Below are 18,533 nucleotides of genomic sequence, written 5' to 3' on the forward strand. Positions count from 1 at the left end.
TATTAGAGGGAGGAGATGGCTTAATGGTATTATTGCTGAAGTGTTAACCTAAGAGAGTCAGTTAACGTTCTGGGGACCCAGGTTCAAATCCTGCCACGGCAGATAATGGAATTTTGAATTCAATAAATATCTGCGAGTAAAGAGTCTAATGATGACCATGAATCCATTGTCGATTGTTGGGAAAAACCCATCTGGTTCACTAATTTCCTTTAGGGAAGGAAACTAACGTCCTTACCTGGTCTGGCCTAGATGTGACTCCAGCCCCATAGCAATGTGGTTGACTCTTAACTGCCCTCTGGGCAACTAGAAATGAGCAGTAGATGCTGCCTGGCCAGTGATACCCTCATCCTGTGGATGCATCAGGAATCACACTGTTGACTTGTGCCTTGTAGATGGTGGGCAGGCTGTGGGGTGTCAGGAGGGGAGTTTTTTTTTGCCGCAGTATTCGTAACCTCTTACCTGCTCTTGTAGCTGCTGTATTTATATGGCGAGTCCAGTTGAGTTTCTAGTCAATGGTAATCCCCAGGATGTTGATATTGGAGGATTCAGTGATGATAATACGAATGAATGTCAAGGAGAAATGCCTGGCATTTGTGTGGTGCATATGTTGCTTGTCACTTGTCAGCCCAAGCCTGGATATTGTCCAGATCTTGTTGCATTCGAACATGGACTGCTTCAGTATCCTGAAGAGCTGTGAATAGTAGTGAACATTGTGCCATCATTGGTGATCATACCCACTTCTGAACTTATGATGGAGGGAATGTCATTGATGAAGCATCTGAAGGTGGTGGGCCCAGTACACTACCCTGAGGAACTCCTGCAGAGATATCCTGGAGTTTAAATGACTGACCTCCAACGATACAACCAGCTTCCTGTGTGCCAGATATGACTCCAACCAGTGGACAGTTGCCCCCGAGACCCATTGATTCATGTTTTGCTAGGGCTCCTTGATGTCCCCCTCAGTGGAATGTGATATTGATGCCAGTAGCTATTGGTGCATAAAAATATTTTATGCAATTGCTGTAATGCAGTTGCCGCTGCATTCACATTAGTACACTGATTTTCTGTAGCAGTGACGTCTTTAAGTTTCAAATTACCTCAAATTATAACTTGGGTAACGAATAACATAGCTCTGTGTTGTTTGTTAGATTAGATCTGGTAGCTACTTTTCAGTGAGGGCTTGTTAGCATAAAAAGATAACTTCAAAAACATGTAAAACTTGCTTGCTTTGTAAGTGTCTCTAAATTTGTTTTTCTTTAAATACGGCTACTGTGCACTCAAGTATTAGTCATGTAAAACAGACAAATTTACAAAATTAGACAATTATGTTCTGACCTTCGAGGATAACCTAGTATATTTCAATCACTCATTTGTCCAGTTCATGTTGAAGTTCTGTGACACATTTCTGTCCAAGTAAAATTGAAGGCAATAATGGTTCAAGATATATTGCAGGCTTAAAAATGTCAACTTTTGGATTCATTTTAAGTCTCACTGTCATGGATGAAACTAAATCAGTTCCTCTGGATAACTTAATTTCCACTATGTAATAAATGATGTCTCCTGCATGACTTTTACACCGATTTCTTACCTGGGCTGTGTTAGGATAACTTTAGAACTGGGAAGGGAATATGAAGCCTGAGGTTAGGACTGATGTTTGGGATTACAATAGTCAATCTGGTATTATTAGTAATTTTCATTTGTCCTCTGGTTCAAGCTTCATTTACTTTTGAGTTATAGTCAGGGTTTACCCCATCTATGTATAGTCTCCCTGCCCCTACATCCAAATTAATTTATTCCGGAGCTGTAAAATTTAAGCTGCTCATTTTTCCTCATAGCAGTTGTGAAGAGGATAATCTGAGATTTCATCAAGTTAAATATAGAGTTATCTGCTTGTGGCACAGCAACTGAAATTAAATTCTGAACTAAGTGTGGTTCGAAGAGGTTTTGTGAGGCCTTAGGTTTGATTGCTGTAGAATTGTTTTCCGTTATGTTGGTTCATGTAAAACCTTGGCTCTACTTTGTAATCTTCCTGAAACCTCTTTCTTAACCATGCTTTTGATCACCTAACCTAATGCTTACCACAGCTTGATGTCTGATCATTGTATTTTCCTGGGAACGTTGGGATAATTTTTTCCACTAATAATACAAGTGGTTATTGTACAACAATAAAACAGCTTTTATTTCTATAGTGCCTTTAATGTTGTCAAATGTTTCCAGGTGGATCACAGGTACTTTAAGGGGTATCTTTAAAGGTTTAGGGAGAGAAAATAAATTACAGATTTCATTAGTAAATGTGTAGAAGATTGCATGCCAAAGAAGTTAATCCAAATGTTCCCCAGTGGGAAACCATAGATGAACAGGGAAATCCACTCCCTCAGTCTGGTCTACAGTAGGTGTACCATTTGGGCAATCCTGATTTATACAGAAAATCCAGGTACAATCTTTGTAAGGCCATCCGAGACGCCAAAAGGCAATACCAAACTAAGCTTGAGACCAAGACCCAGATCCGCCACGTGGACACACATCATTTGAGGTAAGACTTACACGATATAGTGGGCTGTAAAACGAGGTAAACAGAATTGTGGACAACAATATGTCCCTAACCGACAAGCTGAATGCATTTTATGCTTGCTTTGAACTGAAGGTCAGTGAAACAATGACACCTATCCCAACACCGCGGTTGCACGTGAACCCATAAACACTGCCGCAGACATTAGATTGGCCTTCTTGAGAGTGAACCTATGGAAAGCGACTGGCCCGGATGGAGTCCCCAGCCATGCACTCAGATCCTGTGAAGATCAGCTGGCAGGAGTATTCGCGGACATCTTTAACATCTACTTATAATGATCTGAAGTCCTCACCTGCTTCAAGAAGACCACCATAATCCTGGTGCCAAAGAAAAATCATGCAGTGTGCTTGAATGACTACGACCCAGTGGCTCTGATGGCCATAATTATGAAGTGCTTCAAGGGGTTAGTCATGATTCACTTCAACTCCAGCCTACCAAATTGCCTTAATCCTTCACAACTTGCCTATTGATGCAACAGGTCCACCACAAATGTGATTCTCCAGCTCAGCACTCAATCCCTGGAACATCTGGATAACAAGGATAACTACGCCAGGATCCCACTTATTTACTGCACTTCCACTTTCAATACTGTCATACCAAACAAACTCATTCTTAAACTCTGAGACCTAGGTCTCCGCTCCCCCTCTGTAACTGGATCATCACCTTCCTGACCTGTAGACCGCTATCAGTAAGAATAGGTGTAAAAATCTCCACCATAACACTCAACACCAGTGTCCTGCAAGGCTGCATACTCAGTCCCCCACTGTGTACCTTATACACTCACGACTGGGGCCAAATTCCACTCCAATTCTGTATAAGTTTGTTAACGACACCACTGTCGTAGGTTGGAACTCAAATAACGAAGAGACAGAATACAGGAAAGAGGTTGAGTGTTTAGCATGGTGTAAAGACAGCTATTTCTCTATCATGTCAGCAAAACGAAGGAGCTGGTCACTGACTCGAGGAAGCAAAGTGGAGGGCAGACCCCTGTCTGCATCATTGGTGCTGAGGTGGAGATGGTTGAGAGCGTCAGATTCCTGGGAGCGATGATCACCAACAGTCGGTCCTAGTCCACCCACGTTGACATGATAGTCAAGAAAGCACAACAACGTCTCTGCTTTCTCAGGAGGCTAAGGATATTCGGCATGTCCGCATGGACTCATACCAATAATTTTAGATGCACCATAGAAAGCATCCTATCTGGATACATCACAATGTGGTATGGCAACTGCTGTTCCCAAGACCAAAAGAAATTGCAGAGAGTTGTGATCACAGTCCAGTTCATCATTAAAACCAGCCTCCCATCCATTGACTCCATCTTACTTCCTGTTGTCCCGAGAAAGCAAGCAACATAATCAAAGTCCCCTACCATCCTGCTTATACTTTTTTCTGCCCTCTTCCAACAGGCAGAAGATATAAAAGTTTGATACATGTACGAACAGATTCAAGAACAGCTTCTTCCCCACTGATATCAGACATTTCAATGGATCTCTTTAATGTTAATGTTGATCTCTCTCTGCACCTACTCTGTGGCTGTAATACTATTCTGCAGTCTGTTCTGTTACCCTGATGCATTTGTAGAGGATGATCTGCCTGTTATTAATGGTCATCTTCCCTCAAATCCTGTCCCCGTTTCCCTTCAAGGCTGCTTTTATGACATTTCATAGAATGGCATGTTTAGAGAACAGTAGAGAGGCCACTTGGCCCATTGAGCCTGTGCTAACACTTTGCAAAAGCAATTTAGTTTCACTCAGTGCTTCTTTTAAGTTGTGTGAATGTGCAGAAAAGATTGAAGGGCTGAGCATTGAAACAAATCAACTGCATGTTTGAAAACAAGATTAATGGTTTTGATGTTCCATCTTCAGAAATCATTGCATTTTTGTAGTAAGCAACTGTGGCAGCATTTACACCAAGTTGAAGCTTGATGGGTTTCAGTGATATGTTCGGAATTGTTCGGAATTCTTTTTGCTCCAAATTGGCAGGGTTAGACACGTTGTCTACAAATCCTTTGTGCTGTCTGGCTTGAATGCTCGTACATGCGAAGGAATTCCAGAAGGTGACAATTTCCCAGTAGAAAGTTCAGTTTCCTAGGCAGCTGTTTTGGAATGTGCTATTTTGGGGATTCCACAAGGTAATCATGTGTAACTCCTATTTATTCTGAAATAACGACACTATGGCTAGTGGAAAGTCTGGACCTTTTGTGTCATGTGCTGCAGTTCACTTTAATTGTGTACTTGAAGATTCTACATCAAAAAATTCCAATGAATATAAATATTTTATATATAAGACTATACACATACACACATATCAAACATTCAGTTACTACAGGTTTTGTCTTGTTACAGGAATTGATAAAGTGTACTTGTCCAAACGATAGCTCAGTGGTTAGCATGGCTGCCTCACTGAGCTAGAGATCTGGGTTCGATTCTAGCCTTTGGTGACTGTTTGTTTCAAGTTTGCATGTTCTCTCTGGGTTCTGCATGGGTTTGCACCGGGTGCTCTGGTTTCCTCCCACAGCCCAAAGATGTACAGTTTAGATGGATTGGCCATTCTAAATTGTCTTGTAGTTTCCAGGAATGTGCAGGCTAGTGTGGTAAATGTGGGGTTACAGTGATAGGATGGGAAGGTGCTGGTTTTGGGTGGGGGCTCTTTGGAGCGTTGGTTCAGACTTGATGGGCAGAATGGCCTCTTTTTGCACCATAGGGGATCTATGATTCTATATTTCTTATGTGCAACCTAATGTGTTGAGCATAATGCAAGGTCCTGGTCCCTTATTCAACCTTTTCTATTTTCTGATTGAATGAACGGTGTTAAATTAGCTGCCAAAAGAGAGTTTAATGTGTGCTAGGAGACATAAAATAACTGTAGATGAAGGAGCCTGTAGATGCCTTTTGCATTAGGATTAATATGAATTTTTAAATGGGAAGAAATTATTAGTTCAATGCATTGCAAGAACATGGCTATGCTTGCCTTGTGTTTGGCTTTGGTTTCCATGCTGAACTTTATGATGGCCGCGTTGCAAGATTCAAGTGGTGCATATCATTTTAAATGGAATGTGGAGCTTGTGTCATCCTTCTGCATAAGAGACAAGTCCCTACTTTCACAATTAAATAGAATGTGATTAATTTACCCATAGCATAATGGTTAATCCACTATTTGTCTAAAATTACTTTCTTCTTTTCTCGTGCTACTAAATCTGCTTATTTGTTGGTTTTAGACCACCTGTTTTTGTAAGGCTTTAGTTCAGACTTTGAATTGCTGAACACTCATACAGGAATAAAGCTGTTCAGTATTTAGTTTTTTTTTGCCTCAGTACGTAGAACTAAAACAAACATCATTCTTCTTTTATCTTCCTAGGCTTTGTGTCACTTACTGCTACAGTCATATTCTGAACACTATGTTTTAACTAAGATAGTCATTCAGTGATACCATCTTCTGTGACTAGAACTGTGGCTCATCATTTCTTGTCCGTAATGACGATCCATGACATTTGATGTTGGCGAAGTCAGAAGTCACATGACACCAGGTTATAGTCCAACAGGTTTATTTGAAATCACACAAGCCGTCAGAGCGTCGCCCCTTCGTCAGGTGCAGTGAGAGTCATCCATTTGGTTTGATCCAGAAGTTGCAAACCTCAATTCATTGTTTGAACTTATACCAAGTTTTAAAGCTCATTCTCTATTATTCATTAAACTTACTTAGTATCTGTTCTATTTCCATTTGCAGTTCCGCAACATGAACCATTTCTGCCCTGTTTCACACCTACCTTGTCTTTGTTATTTCAGGTCCAACCCCATTCCCTCACCCACTGTTGTCCTCCCTCATTCCACTCTATACAAACTTGACCTTGTTCAAGATCATGTCTATATTCAGTCCCACACAAGTTCTGTTCATTTGTCATGCAGGTGTCCTCAGTAACCTGTATTGTGCCTGTGAACCTCAATGCAATGATTTTGAAGTTCTTGTTTTTTTTCCCCCCCAATCTCTTATCTCTGCAACATTTTACTGTGCTTATGATCCTCTGATCCAGCTTTTTTGTGCATCATCCTCATGCAACAACTCTTTAATATCTTGGTCCCACTATCTAGTTCTCACCCTAAACCTCTTCACTTGCTACTTTTTTCTCTGACTTTGACATTTTCCTCACAACCTCACTTTTTGACTGTGTGCAATCATCTTTCCTATTTGCCCTGCATTTAATGTCTGAGGACATTTGTACTAAATTAAACTTGTATGATAAATAAACACAAGATCCTTGGTGAGAATAGGAACTTCTGAGCTCACTGGTGCTGTAATGGGAACTCAAAAATGAAATAAAAATGCCTAATTAAGCCATTCTAAAATATTTAGTTGTTTATGATTTTTGTAGTGCAGTTTCTGTTATTCCTGATTAGAATGACATTGATTTGTTGCAGTTGGTCCTCTCTTCTGCGCTTATGAACAATACAGAGTTAGATGAGAAAGTAAGTGGTGAGGACAATGTAGAGATAAATAGTTTGAGTGAGTGGCCCTAAACATGACAAATGGAAAATGAAGTGGTAAAGTGTGAAGTTATCCACTTTGACAGGAAAATATTTGAGTGGTGAGATACTCGGAATTTTGTATATTGAGAAGGACTCGTGTATCCTTACACATAAATGACGGAAAGTTAACATGCAGGTATAACAAGGAGTCAAGAAGACTAACGACTTTAAACTTTTTATTACAAACCGATTAGAGAAAAGTAATGAATTCTCACTGGAACTATAAAGGGCATTAGTGTGACTACGCCCAGAGTGGTGATGGCAGTTTGTTTCCTTACCAAATGAAGGATGTGTATGCTGTATAAGAGAGTGCAACAAAAGTTCAGGAGACTGTGTTTCCTGGGATAAAGGAGAGATTGAATAGACTGCGTTTGTATTTCCTGGAATTTAGACGAATGAACAGTGATCTGATTGAAACATACAGAAGTCTTAGCGGGCTTGACTAGGTAGATACTGAGAAAATGCTTCTTGAGTTGCAGAATCTATACATGGATTCACGCTCTCTATTTGCCACTTCGGATTGAGACAAGAAGTTTGTTCGTTCACAGGACTGTGAACCTATAATATTCTCAACAGCAAAGAGCTCTGTGGTTTAGTTGTTGAACATATTTAAGATTGCAGTTGATGGACTTTTGTGTACTAATGGAATTAAGGGATATAGGGATAGTGCATGAATGTGGAGTTGGACTAAAAGTTCTGCCATGATTTTATTGAAGGTACAGGCTTGACACAGCCCACTCTGTCTCTTATTGCTTATGTTCAAATATTGTGAGCATTTTATATGCAGGAAGCATATACAACAACAAATGAAATGATTGAACAATTACATCTGATTTAGTGTTGGTTGAAGGAAAAATGTTGTCCAGATCCCAGAGGGGCTTTTTTAATTAAAGAAAGACTCCATGGATTCCTTTGTATTTACATGAACAGGCAGACCAGATATTACTTGTCCATCTGATTTTTAAATCAATTCATGGATATGAATGTTGCTGTCTAGGCCAGAATTTATTGCCCATTCCTAATTGTACTTGAAACAGTAGTGATGAACTGCCATCTCGAACTGCTGCAATCCATGTGATATTGGTGCACCCACATTTATGAGGTGAACAGGATTTTGATTGAGTCATCCAAGTACAGCCAGTAGGTCAGGATTGTGTCAGAGCTAGAGGGGATTGTGCAAGTTTTTGTATTCCCATGCATGTGCTATTTGTATACCTCCAGCTGGTAGTGACCATTGGTCTGGAAAGTGCCGTCGAGAAATATTGATGAGTTGCTGCAGTGTATTTTATAGGTGGTATTGGAAAAGAAGCATACTCCATTGCTGTCTTCAGATGTTAACCCAAATTGTGTTTTAGGTCTGTAGTGATGTAGTAACTTAATGGAGTATTTGACTCTGGTGACTGTTAGTGACATAAGATGCTGCATTTATACCTGGTTCACATTAGCTAACCTAATCTGGCATAATAATGAGGACTATGCAATTGGCATTAGTGTTTCTTCTCTACAAAAAAAAATTAACAATGGTTCAGTACTAGTCCCTAAGGTAAACATCTCTTTGCAGAACTATGTGGGTGTGGGTGACTAGTGTTACGTCGTTTGAGACATGATTGTTAGTCAAGATACTAGAAGAATTCCCTTGCTTTTCTTCAAACAGTATTATCATTTATATCCACAACAGTTGATGATACTTAAGTTTAATATTTTGTTTTAAAGATTGTACTACACGCACAGCAGATACATGTTAGTAATGCACTGAAATGTCCATCCAGGTTATGTGCTTAAGTTGTGGACTGGGTTGAATTTGGAACCTTCCGGTTTAGAGTAGTGAATGAGCTAAGGCTGATGGATCATAGCTATCTAGTTTTGATCTTGGGTTGAGGTAGTTGATTCCAATCAGTGCATCAATGGCACACCACAGTTGGGTTCAGCATTTGTAGGTTAGCAATGGGAAACTACTGGCAAAGTTCCAGCTCTGTTATCCAGTGACTATTTCTTGAAAGTGTACATTTGTGGCTGAAAAGGAATTAGGCTCAATTGTAATGATTTCTGCCATGATAGTGGTAAAATATGCACTATAAATTTTCAATTTGTATCATCTGAGCTTTAATGTCTAAGAATACCTAAAATGGCAGTTGTGATCATCTGACTAAAGATTGAAGTAAGTCTAGGAGACCATTTATTTGATTGAAAAACATTGAAATCAGACTAGTGAGTCAGTGTTAAGAATTTTGCAACTCCTGTTTTAATTTAGCTTGTTCAATATGTGTGCAGTTCTACATCAAAGTTTGTGTGCGACTATTCAGCTTGGAAAGAAAATGAAGCCAGACCTGCGAGTGTACACATGAATAGGTCTTAATGACAGCAGAGGAAAGAGAAAGAAAATGCATTAACAGCAAAAACTGAAAGTTTCTATCTCCATGTTCATTCCCATCTCAGTAGATGGTATGATGAAAAAGCAAATTGGGCAAGCAGCCATTCGTTGACACTCAAGGTTATCTGCAAACTTTCATCAGCGGATGATGCAAGTCAGCAATTATACAACTGTGGTCTCAGGCTAAAAATCCAACATCTGCAGGATTCTGAGGACTTCAGGACTGCATAGTCTTTATTCTTTCTGTCTATGCCAGACAACACTTTCTTTACAATTTATTGCCTATGTTTGTTTGTGTGTGTATTCAAGAAAACATTGTACTAGACAAAAGTAAACAGTCAACTATAATGTTGTAATAGAAGTGTGATAGCTGCAAGCATAATCCAGGCCTGAAACGTCAGCCTTTCTGCTCCTATGATGCTGCTTGGCCTGCTGTGTTCATCCAGCCCTGCACCTTGTTGTCTCAGATTCTCCAGCATCTGCAGTTCCTACTATCTCTAATAAAAATATTTGTTGTGACTGATGGAGAGAGGGGAACTTGACTCACCCCATCTCATATGGTTGTAACATTTCATAGCTGAATAAACTGTTCAGTTCCTTGATAATGCACAATAAAAGTAGTCAATATATAGAAGACTACTGGAACCTATGAAAGTGCTGTGCCAGCAGACAAGATGAAAGAGAATATGGAAGGTTACTTAATAGCTTGAGGGAAAAATAAAATCATTTCACAAAATAATGTGGAAGCTGGCAATCTGAAATTAAAAATTAAATAGGGCAGGCAATGGCCTAGTGGTATTATCGCTGGACTGTTAATCCAGATTACGTTCTGGGGACCAGGGTTCGAATCCTACCGTGGCAGATAGTGGAATTTGAATTCAGTAAAATACCTGGAATTAATAAGCTAATGATGACCATGAATCCATTGTTGATTGTTGGAAAAATCCATCTGGTGCTCTCCTACCTGATCTGGCCTATGTGCGAGTCCAGACCCGCAGCAATGTGGTTGACTCTGAACTGCCCTCTGGGCAAATAGGGATGGGCGATAAATGCTGCTTAGCCAGCGAAGCCCTCATCCCAGTAATGAATAAAACAAAATTGAAACTGCTCAACAGGCCTGGTGACATTCATGGAGTAGCAACAGTTGATGATTTGTATTAGTGGTCTTTCATCAGAACAGCAGAAGTCCTATCTCATGAATGAGCGAAGAGAACAAATCAAAAAAAAGACTGATGAGATAACAGTACTTTTCTGTTGATACTTTATAGCCATCAAGAACTTAAATGGTAGGACTTGGTAATATTGCAACAGCCCATGTGAGAGATTGTAAAGCTTCTGTTATTTCCCTGATTTCAAAGCTTGGTATTTTGCTTTGTAAGAATGATTTAATGTGTTTCTTGTCAGGTGAGAGACGAGGAAGGTGTTCATTTGCTCCCTTTCACTTTCCTTTTAGAAGGTATTTTAAATTGTAATGTTAACTAATTTCAATTAGGAGGAACATATAGGAAAGAGGCAGAGTCCTGGTAAAGAGTAAAGTTTTTGTTTTAAAGCTGCTGATTAAGGGCAATGGACAAGCTGACAAGACTGTTTTAAATGTTTTCCACTTTAACTGAAACAGGTGGTGATTTTATTTGGAATTTTGCTGAACCAAATGTATTTTTTCCTTCAGGGGCAAATGTGGTGTTTCACTTTTGAACGAGACCGAGTCAGTAGCCTGCTATTTGGAAAAAGAGGTAAGGTGTTGACCATCATTTTTGATATTATGACATACTTATTCAAATATTTCTTCCACAAAGTTTTTTTGTGGGTGCTAAAATTTGAATTCCCAGCAGCCATCTTTGCTGTCATTTCTATGTAAAAAGCAATATTGCTGCATCTGAAGCATTGAACCTTTTGAGGTATTTGTAATTCGGATGACACAGACACATTTGCTCATTTGTTTGCTTTGTTATAGTTAGCAATACAATGATTAGAGATTTTCAGATGTTTACAAATGGCATACTTAATACAATATTGGGGCTTATCTATGAATACCTTAATGAAGGGACTGTTGATACAGAACAAAGAACAACACAGCACAGGAACGGGTCCTTCAGCCCATCAATACTGCCGACATATGATGCCTTTCTAAACTTGCAACCTTTTACCTCTACACTATTCATATTCCTCCGTTCTCTGCTTATACACTTATCTGTCTAGATGCCTCTTAGATGTTGGTATTGTATCCGGCTTCTACCACCACCTCTGTCAGTTCATTCCAGACACTTACTATGTCCCCTAGTAGTCGACATTTCTACCGTAGGAAAAAGGCTCTGACTATCTGTTCTATCCATGCCTTTCATAATTTTGTCAACTTCTATCAGGTCACCCCTTAATCCTTTGATATTCAAGTGAAAAGCCAAGTCTGTCCAATATCTCCTTCTATCTAACACCCTCCAAACTAGCCAACATCCTACTAAGCAGTTACTGTACTCTCTCAAAGCCGCCACATCCTTCTGGTAGTATGGTGACCAAAGCAGTACTCAATATTCCAAATGTGGCATAACTAAAGGTTTATACAGCTGCAACATAACTTGCTAGTTTTTATACTCTATGCCCTGACCAATGAAGGTAAGAATGCCATATGCCTTATGCAACCTTATCTATTTGTGTTTCCACTTTCAGGGAACTGTGGACTGGAATGCCTAGATCCCTCTATGTTAATGCTTCTAAGGGTTCTGCCATTTACTGCATACTTCTCTTCTGCATCTCCCAAAATGCATCAGATTGCATTTGTCTGGATTAACTCCATGTGCGATTTCTCTGCCAAAGTCTCTAGCCTATTTATACCCTGCTGTGTCCTTTGGTAATGCTCCTCACTATCTGCAGCTCTCTCAATCTTTATGTTGTCTGCAAAACTCCTAATCAAGCCACCTACATTCTCCTCCAAATCATTTATGTATTTATTTTGTGAATAACAGGATTCCCAACACTGATCCCTGTGGAACACCCAATGGTCAGATATTTCCAATCTGAAAAACACCCTTCCACTGCTACTCTCTGTCTTCTAGAGATATGTATCCATCTTACTCCTCACCACAGATCCCATGTGACTTCACCTTTTCTATCAGCCATGAGGGACTTTGTCAAAAGCTTTGCTGAAGTCCATATAGACAACACCTTACCTGCACAAAGGTATACTGTCTATTGCTAATAAGTCTGTATTTTTTCCAAATGTAAATAAATTCTATCCCAAAGAATATTCTTCAATAATTTCCCTACTACTAACATAAGGCTTGCTGGCCTCTAATTTCCCAGATTATCCTTATTGCCCTTTTTAAACAAAGGAAAAATGTTGGTTATTGTCCAGTACTCTGGGACCTCTCCTGTGACCAAAGAGGATACAAAGATTTCGTACAAGCCCCAGCAATTTCTCTACCTGCCTCTTTCAGCATTCTGGAATAGGTCCTGTCAGGTCCTAGGAACATGTCTACTATAATGCTTTTCAAAACATCCAACTTCCTTTTTTTATATTGACACACCCTAGAATATCAACACACCCATCCCGAGATTCACCATCCGCCATTTCCTTCTCTTTTGTGGATACCAATACAAAGCATTCATTAAGGATCTCACCCACTTCCTCTGACTTCATGCATAAATTCCCACCTTTGTCCTTGAGTGGACCTACCCTTTCCCTAGCTACCCTCTTGCTCCTTATATATGTATAAAATGCTTTGAGGTTTTCCTTAATCCTGTTTGCTAAAGATATTTTGTGGCCCCTTCTGCCCTTCCTAATTCCTTGTTTGAGTTCTTTCCTGCTGTCTCTGTATTCTTCGAGTGCTCTGTCTGTCTTTGGTTTCCTAAAACTTATGTATGCTTCCTTCCTTTTCCTTTTTGACTAGGCTCTCAATTTCTCTTTTCATCCAAGGTTCTGGAATCTTGCCATTCTTATTCTTCATTTTCACAGGAACATGCTGGTCCTGAACTCTGCAACTGGCCTTTAAAATATTTTCACATGCTGGATGTGGATTTACCCTTAAAGAGCTGCCCCCAATTTACATTCCTCAGTACTTGCCTAATGTAGTGGTAGTTATCCATCTCCCAGCTTAATACTTTCACCCGGGGCCTATTCTTATCTTTATCCATAAATAACTCAAAACTTACAGAATTATGGTCACCGTTCCTGAAATACTCCCCCACTGAAACTTCGATCACCTGGCCAGACTTATTCCCAATACCAGGTCTAATATGGCCCCTTCCCTAGTTGGACTATTTATATATTGTTTCAAATAAAACTGGCCTGGACACACCCAACAAATGATGCCTTTTCAAAGCCCCTGGCACAAAGTGAGTCCCAGTCAATATAGGGGAAGTTTAAAATCGTCCACCACAACAATCCTGTTGTTTTTACATTTTCCACAGTCTGTTGCCACACCCTGTTCTTCTATTTCCTGTAGCTGTTGGGAGGCCTGCAGTCCAACCCCATCAAAGTGATTGTACCCTCCCTATTCCTGAACTCTACCCATATGGCTTTGCTGGATGAGCCCTCCAAGATACCCTCCCTCACTACAGCTGTTATATTCTCCCTTATCAGTAATGTAACTCCCCCACCTCTTACATCCCTCTCTATTCACCTGAAACATGTAAATCCTGGAATGTTAAGTCCTTTCCCTCCCCATCCAAATTTTACCTCGAGTAATTGCTAAGGTGTGAATTTTAAAGCCCACAGTTAAGCCCTGGTGTATTTCTTTAGAACAGAGACATTTACACCATTATGGTCCATTATGCTCACGCAGGCTCTTTGTTTGATCAATCCAGTGCGAATGCCACTGCCTTATGCTCTACCCATGTTCCATATTTTCTTTTGTTTCAAGTATTTATCCATATTTTTGCTTTAGCCAGTTCTGAACTCAAAGTATTCCATGCATCAACAACATTCAGTGTAAATAAACTGCTCTTGATCCCTCTGCAGTGTTTGTTTTAGTCAAAAGTTTTAAATTGCTGACCCTGACTACAAATTCTATAATTAGAAGAAATGGTCTTCCCCTGTTTATCAATTAAAGACTTGAAAATTTTAAGAAATGTAAATTTATCAATTTTTAAATCATTGCCTGTTCAACAACAACAGTGTACATTTAAGGCCCTGTGTAAATACAAAGAAACATCTTGATACTGTTCACAGCAGCATTAGAAAATCATGCGTACAATACTGAGTCATTTGAGCCCGTATTATGTTGGATGATGAAAAATTTGACCAATGTAGTTGCTTTTGATGTATACCTTGAACGATAAAAATGAGGCAGAGAGGGTTATTCAGAGTTTGCCAGGCAGCTGAAAACATGTCCACCAATGGTGGACCAATTATAATTGGTAATACACAAAAAGAGACAAATGAAGTAGTGCAGATATCTTGGAGAGTTGTGGGGCTGGTGGAAGTTATAGAGAAGTGGGTGGAGTTTGGCCGTGGAGGGATTTGAAAACTAGAACATGAATTTAAAAATCCTGATGTTGCAGGACCTGAAACAAGTGTAATTCATTGAGCATTGAGGTGATGAGGGAATGGGACTTGTAGTGAATTAATTCACAGGCAGCAGAGTTTTGGATGACCTAAAGTTTACAAATGATGGAATATGGTTGACTAGACAGGGATGTTTTAGAATAATTGAACACAGAGGTAAGAAAGGCATGAGTGAAGGTTTCAGCTGCAGATGAGCTGAGATGGGCGGTCAGGTAGTGTTATGGACAAATAGGCAGTCTTATTGAAGCTCAAAGATGAGATCTGATGTTCATCTCTGAATCTAATGTGACAAATCTGGGTTAATCTCCAGTCTGTTGCTAGGGAGAAGCATGGAGTTTGAAGATAAGGAACAGAGGAAAAGGAGCCAGTGCAATTGATTCTTTGACCATTATTAGATAAATAAGAATGGAACTAAGTGAAAGAAGTCCCACTTAGCTGGGTGACTGTGGAGGAGTGTTGAAGGATGACTGCATAAGGACAAGAAGAGAAATTTCAAGTGTGCTGCAGTTGTGTTGGATGTTATTTGTGACCTTGATAAAATTTGTCAGTACAGTGGCTTGGTCTGAAGCTTGTTGTCATGATTCAAACACGTCATTCTGTACCTTATCCTCTGTATCATGCTGGTGAATTTATGCTGCACAGTTGCTATAGTTTTAATGTGCTGTCTATAATGGAATGTCCAAACTAAGACCAGTATTCTTAATTGTGACGTAGCTAATATGTGTGCAAATATACTTCTCTACACTTTTCGTATGACTTCATTCATGATTGCCTCTTTTTAAAGTAACACATTCACTTGTACTTGTACTCTCACTTTTTGAGAAAATGTTGCATTATAAACTGAAGATATCTCTGTATATTCTTGATCAGTGGGGGAATGAAGTATTATGGGGAAAGGGCAGGAAAGTAGACATGAAGAATGGTTGGGTTAGTCATAATAGTATTGAATGGAAGAGCAGGCTCGAGGGACCAAGTGGCATACTCCCCTATTTCTTGTGGTCTTATGGTCTTGTAACCATTGAGCCTTTACTCGTAATCTATGAATTGTTTTCCCATGCTGCATTAGCACGCACATCTCACCATTAAATTTCATCTTCCACCCATCTGTTCATTTCACTATGTTCTTCTGAAGTCTTTGACTGTCTGCCATGTAGAGGGTTTCAAAAATTACATTTGTGGAATCAGAAAATTCTGAGCTCATGCTTTGAATACCTGCAAAATAATCAAAACGTGCAGAGATTAAATTGAACCTGGCACTCTCCTACCAGTTCCAGACCATCTTCAACTTGAACACTTACTCTCAACATGTCTGGCATCATCTGTGGAGAGAAAGCAGAGTTAACATTTCGAGTCAGTGAACCTTTGTCGGAACTAGACTTGAAATGGTTACTCTGCTTTTTCTCCACAGATGCTGCCAGACCGGTTGAGTTTCTCCAGCGATTTCTGTTTTTGTTTCAGATTTCCAGCATCTGAAGTTCTTTTTTGTTTTATTTTACTTATTTACTCTCACTTTGTTTCCTCTTTCAATATCCATTTATCACCTTTTAAAATAGTTTTCTGATATCTTTTCTTTCATGTTATTCTCATGTTTTGTCTATTCAATAAGTAGATTAATTTAACTTCTATAGAAGTTAAATTAAGAAAGTTGTAGCTGTTCAGATACTTTCATCTACATAAAAGCATAACTAATTAACCCTTGATTTTGATAAAATTGGCTAAAGTTGAAATGGTAATATTTTTATTTTACTAATGTGAAATTGGCAATTCTACTTGGAGAGAAATGCTTCTGAAACATAACCAGAAAGATGCAGTAATTTGCTTCCAATGTTTTCTTCATAAGAAATAATGCATAATTCATAGGATATTTATGTTGAGGTGCTTTTATTACATTTTAATAGTAAATTTATTATTAAAATAATATGTCTTTTAACTGATTTTAATTACACTTGTGAACAGACTTGTACACCGATGTTACCCAGTACAGCTTTTACTCGACAATTTATTACGACTATTAATTAATCATAATTAACGTGTGGTTAATGTAATCATTTTTTTTCATCATTATTGTTTTTAATGCATTAATCATAAAAGTCAAGGAGCTACACTAGATTTTAAAAAAGTTTTTAGGCTGCAAATTTTGTTTTCAAACACCCATCTTACTTTCTTGTGTTTTAAAAAAGAACAAAATGAATTCGGTTTACCTGAAATAAATCTTTATTGCAGCCTTTGCTAATTCTGCCATCTGAGGGTGTAGTATGGGTGTGTAGGAACAGGTGGTAAAGAAAGAAACGAAAGAAAATGATGCATCAGTGAGAAATTTGAGCTTGCTACATAATTTTGGATGACTAAGAGATCAGTTTGTCTTTACTTCCTTGTAACTAAGTTCTCCTTACTATCAGCAGCCCAGCCAATTTTTGTGTGATCTATAAACTTACTTATCATCCCCTCCACGTTTTCTTGTATATGTTTATATATGTCGTGATCAATAGGGGATCCAGCACTGATCCCTGTGGTACGCCACTAGATACCAGACTCCAGTCATATATAGACAGGCTTCTACCAACACTCTAAATAATCCTCAATTCCATTTTCTTGCCTTTATCCAAAACCTTTGATTCCCAGTAACTTTTTTGTGATTTATGCATGAGCATTCCCAAATCCCTCTGTGCTGTGGCTTTCTGCAGTCTTTCTTCATTTAAATAACATTCAGTTCCTCTACTCTGCCTTACATTTTCCAGCATTCTATTCCATCTGCCAAGTTATTGCCCACTTGCTTAACCAGTCGGCATCCGTCTTCAGAACCTGAGTCGTCCTAACCACTTGTCTTCCCATTACTTTTGTGTAATCCACTAACTTGGCTATAGTACATCCACTTTCCTCATCCAAATATTAATGTATGTCGTAAATAATTGTGGCCCCAGCACAGATCTCTGTGACATTCCACTAGTTGCAGGTCGTCATTCTGAAAATGTTGCCCTGACCCCAACTCTGTCTTCTATTAGTTATTTATCCCTGTATCTATACTAATATACTACTTCAACATCATGGACTTTTAGCCAGTAAAGTAGTCTTCTGTGCAGCACCTTATTGAAAGCTTTGGAAATCTAATGTATTACATCCATTGGTTCCCCTTTATCTATCCTATGTGTTTCAAGTATTATTGATTACACATCTCAGATGTGTGGTTTTGGTTTTCATATTTAAGGAAAGATTTAAATACATTGGTTGAGTGCAGTTCAGAAGATGCTTCCTGGTTTGATATTAAAGCAAATATTGCAGATGCTGGAGAGCTGAATAAACAAAAGTGCTCGAGAAACTCCAAGTCTGACAACACTTGTGGAAAAAGAGAAACAAAGTTTAAAGTTTTGAATCCAATATGGTCCTCCTTCACATCGAGTTACTAAATTGATACATGGAACAAGTAGCTTATTTCCTGATAGTTTGGACAGGCTGGAGTTCAGTAGATGGCTTTATTTGAAGTAGAGATCGTAGGAACTGCCGATGCTGGAGTCTGAGATAACAAGGTGTAGAGCTGGATGAACACAGCAGGCCAGGCAGCATCAGAGGAGC

The 18,533-nt window shown here is 39.1% G+C and overlaps 1 protein-coding gene and 1 long non-coding RNA gene across 2 annotated transcripts in view; one reads left to right on the forward strand and one right to left on the reverse strand.

Moving 5' to 3' along the window:
• Nucleotides 1-18,533, reverse strand: part of LOC125484071 (metastasis-associated protein MTA3-like) — a 142,541-nt gene that overhangs the window by 36,333 nt on the left and 87,675 nt on the right. The window lies entirely within an intron of this gene.
• LOC125484005 overlaps nucleotides 11,127-18,533 on the forward strand; it is a 23,993-nt gene continuing 16,586 nt past the window's right edge. Inside the window, exon 1 of the long non-coding RNA XR_007262866.1 lies at nucleotides 11,127-11,196. This is a non-coding gene — a long non-coding RNA (uncharacterized LOC125484005). The remainder of the gene's footprint in view (nucleotides 11,197-18,533) is intronic.

The sequence above is a fragment of the Rhincodon typus genome, chromosome 9 (genome assembly GCF_021869965.1).
Source record: "Rhincodon typus isolate 14 chromosome 9, sRhiTyp1.1, whole genome shotgun sequence".
NCBI classification, from domain to species: domain Eukaryota; kingdom Metazoa; phylum Chordata; class Chondrichthyes; order Orectolobiformes; family Rhincodontidae; genus Rhincodon; species Rhincodon typus.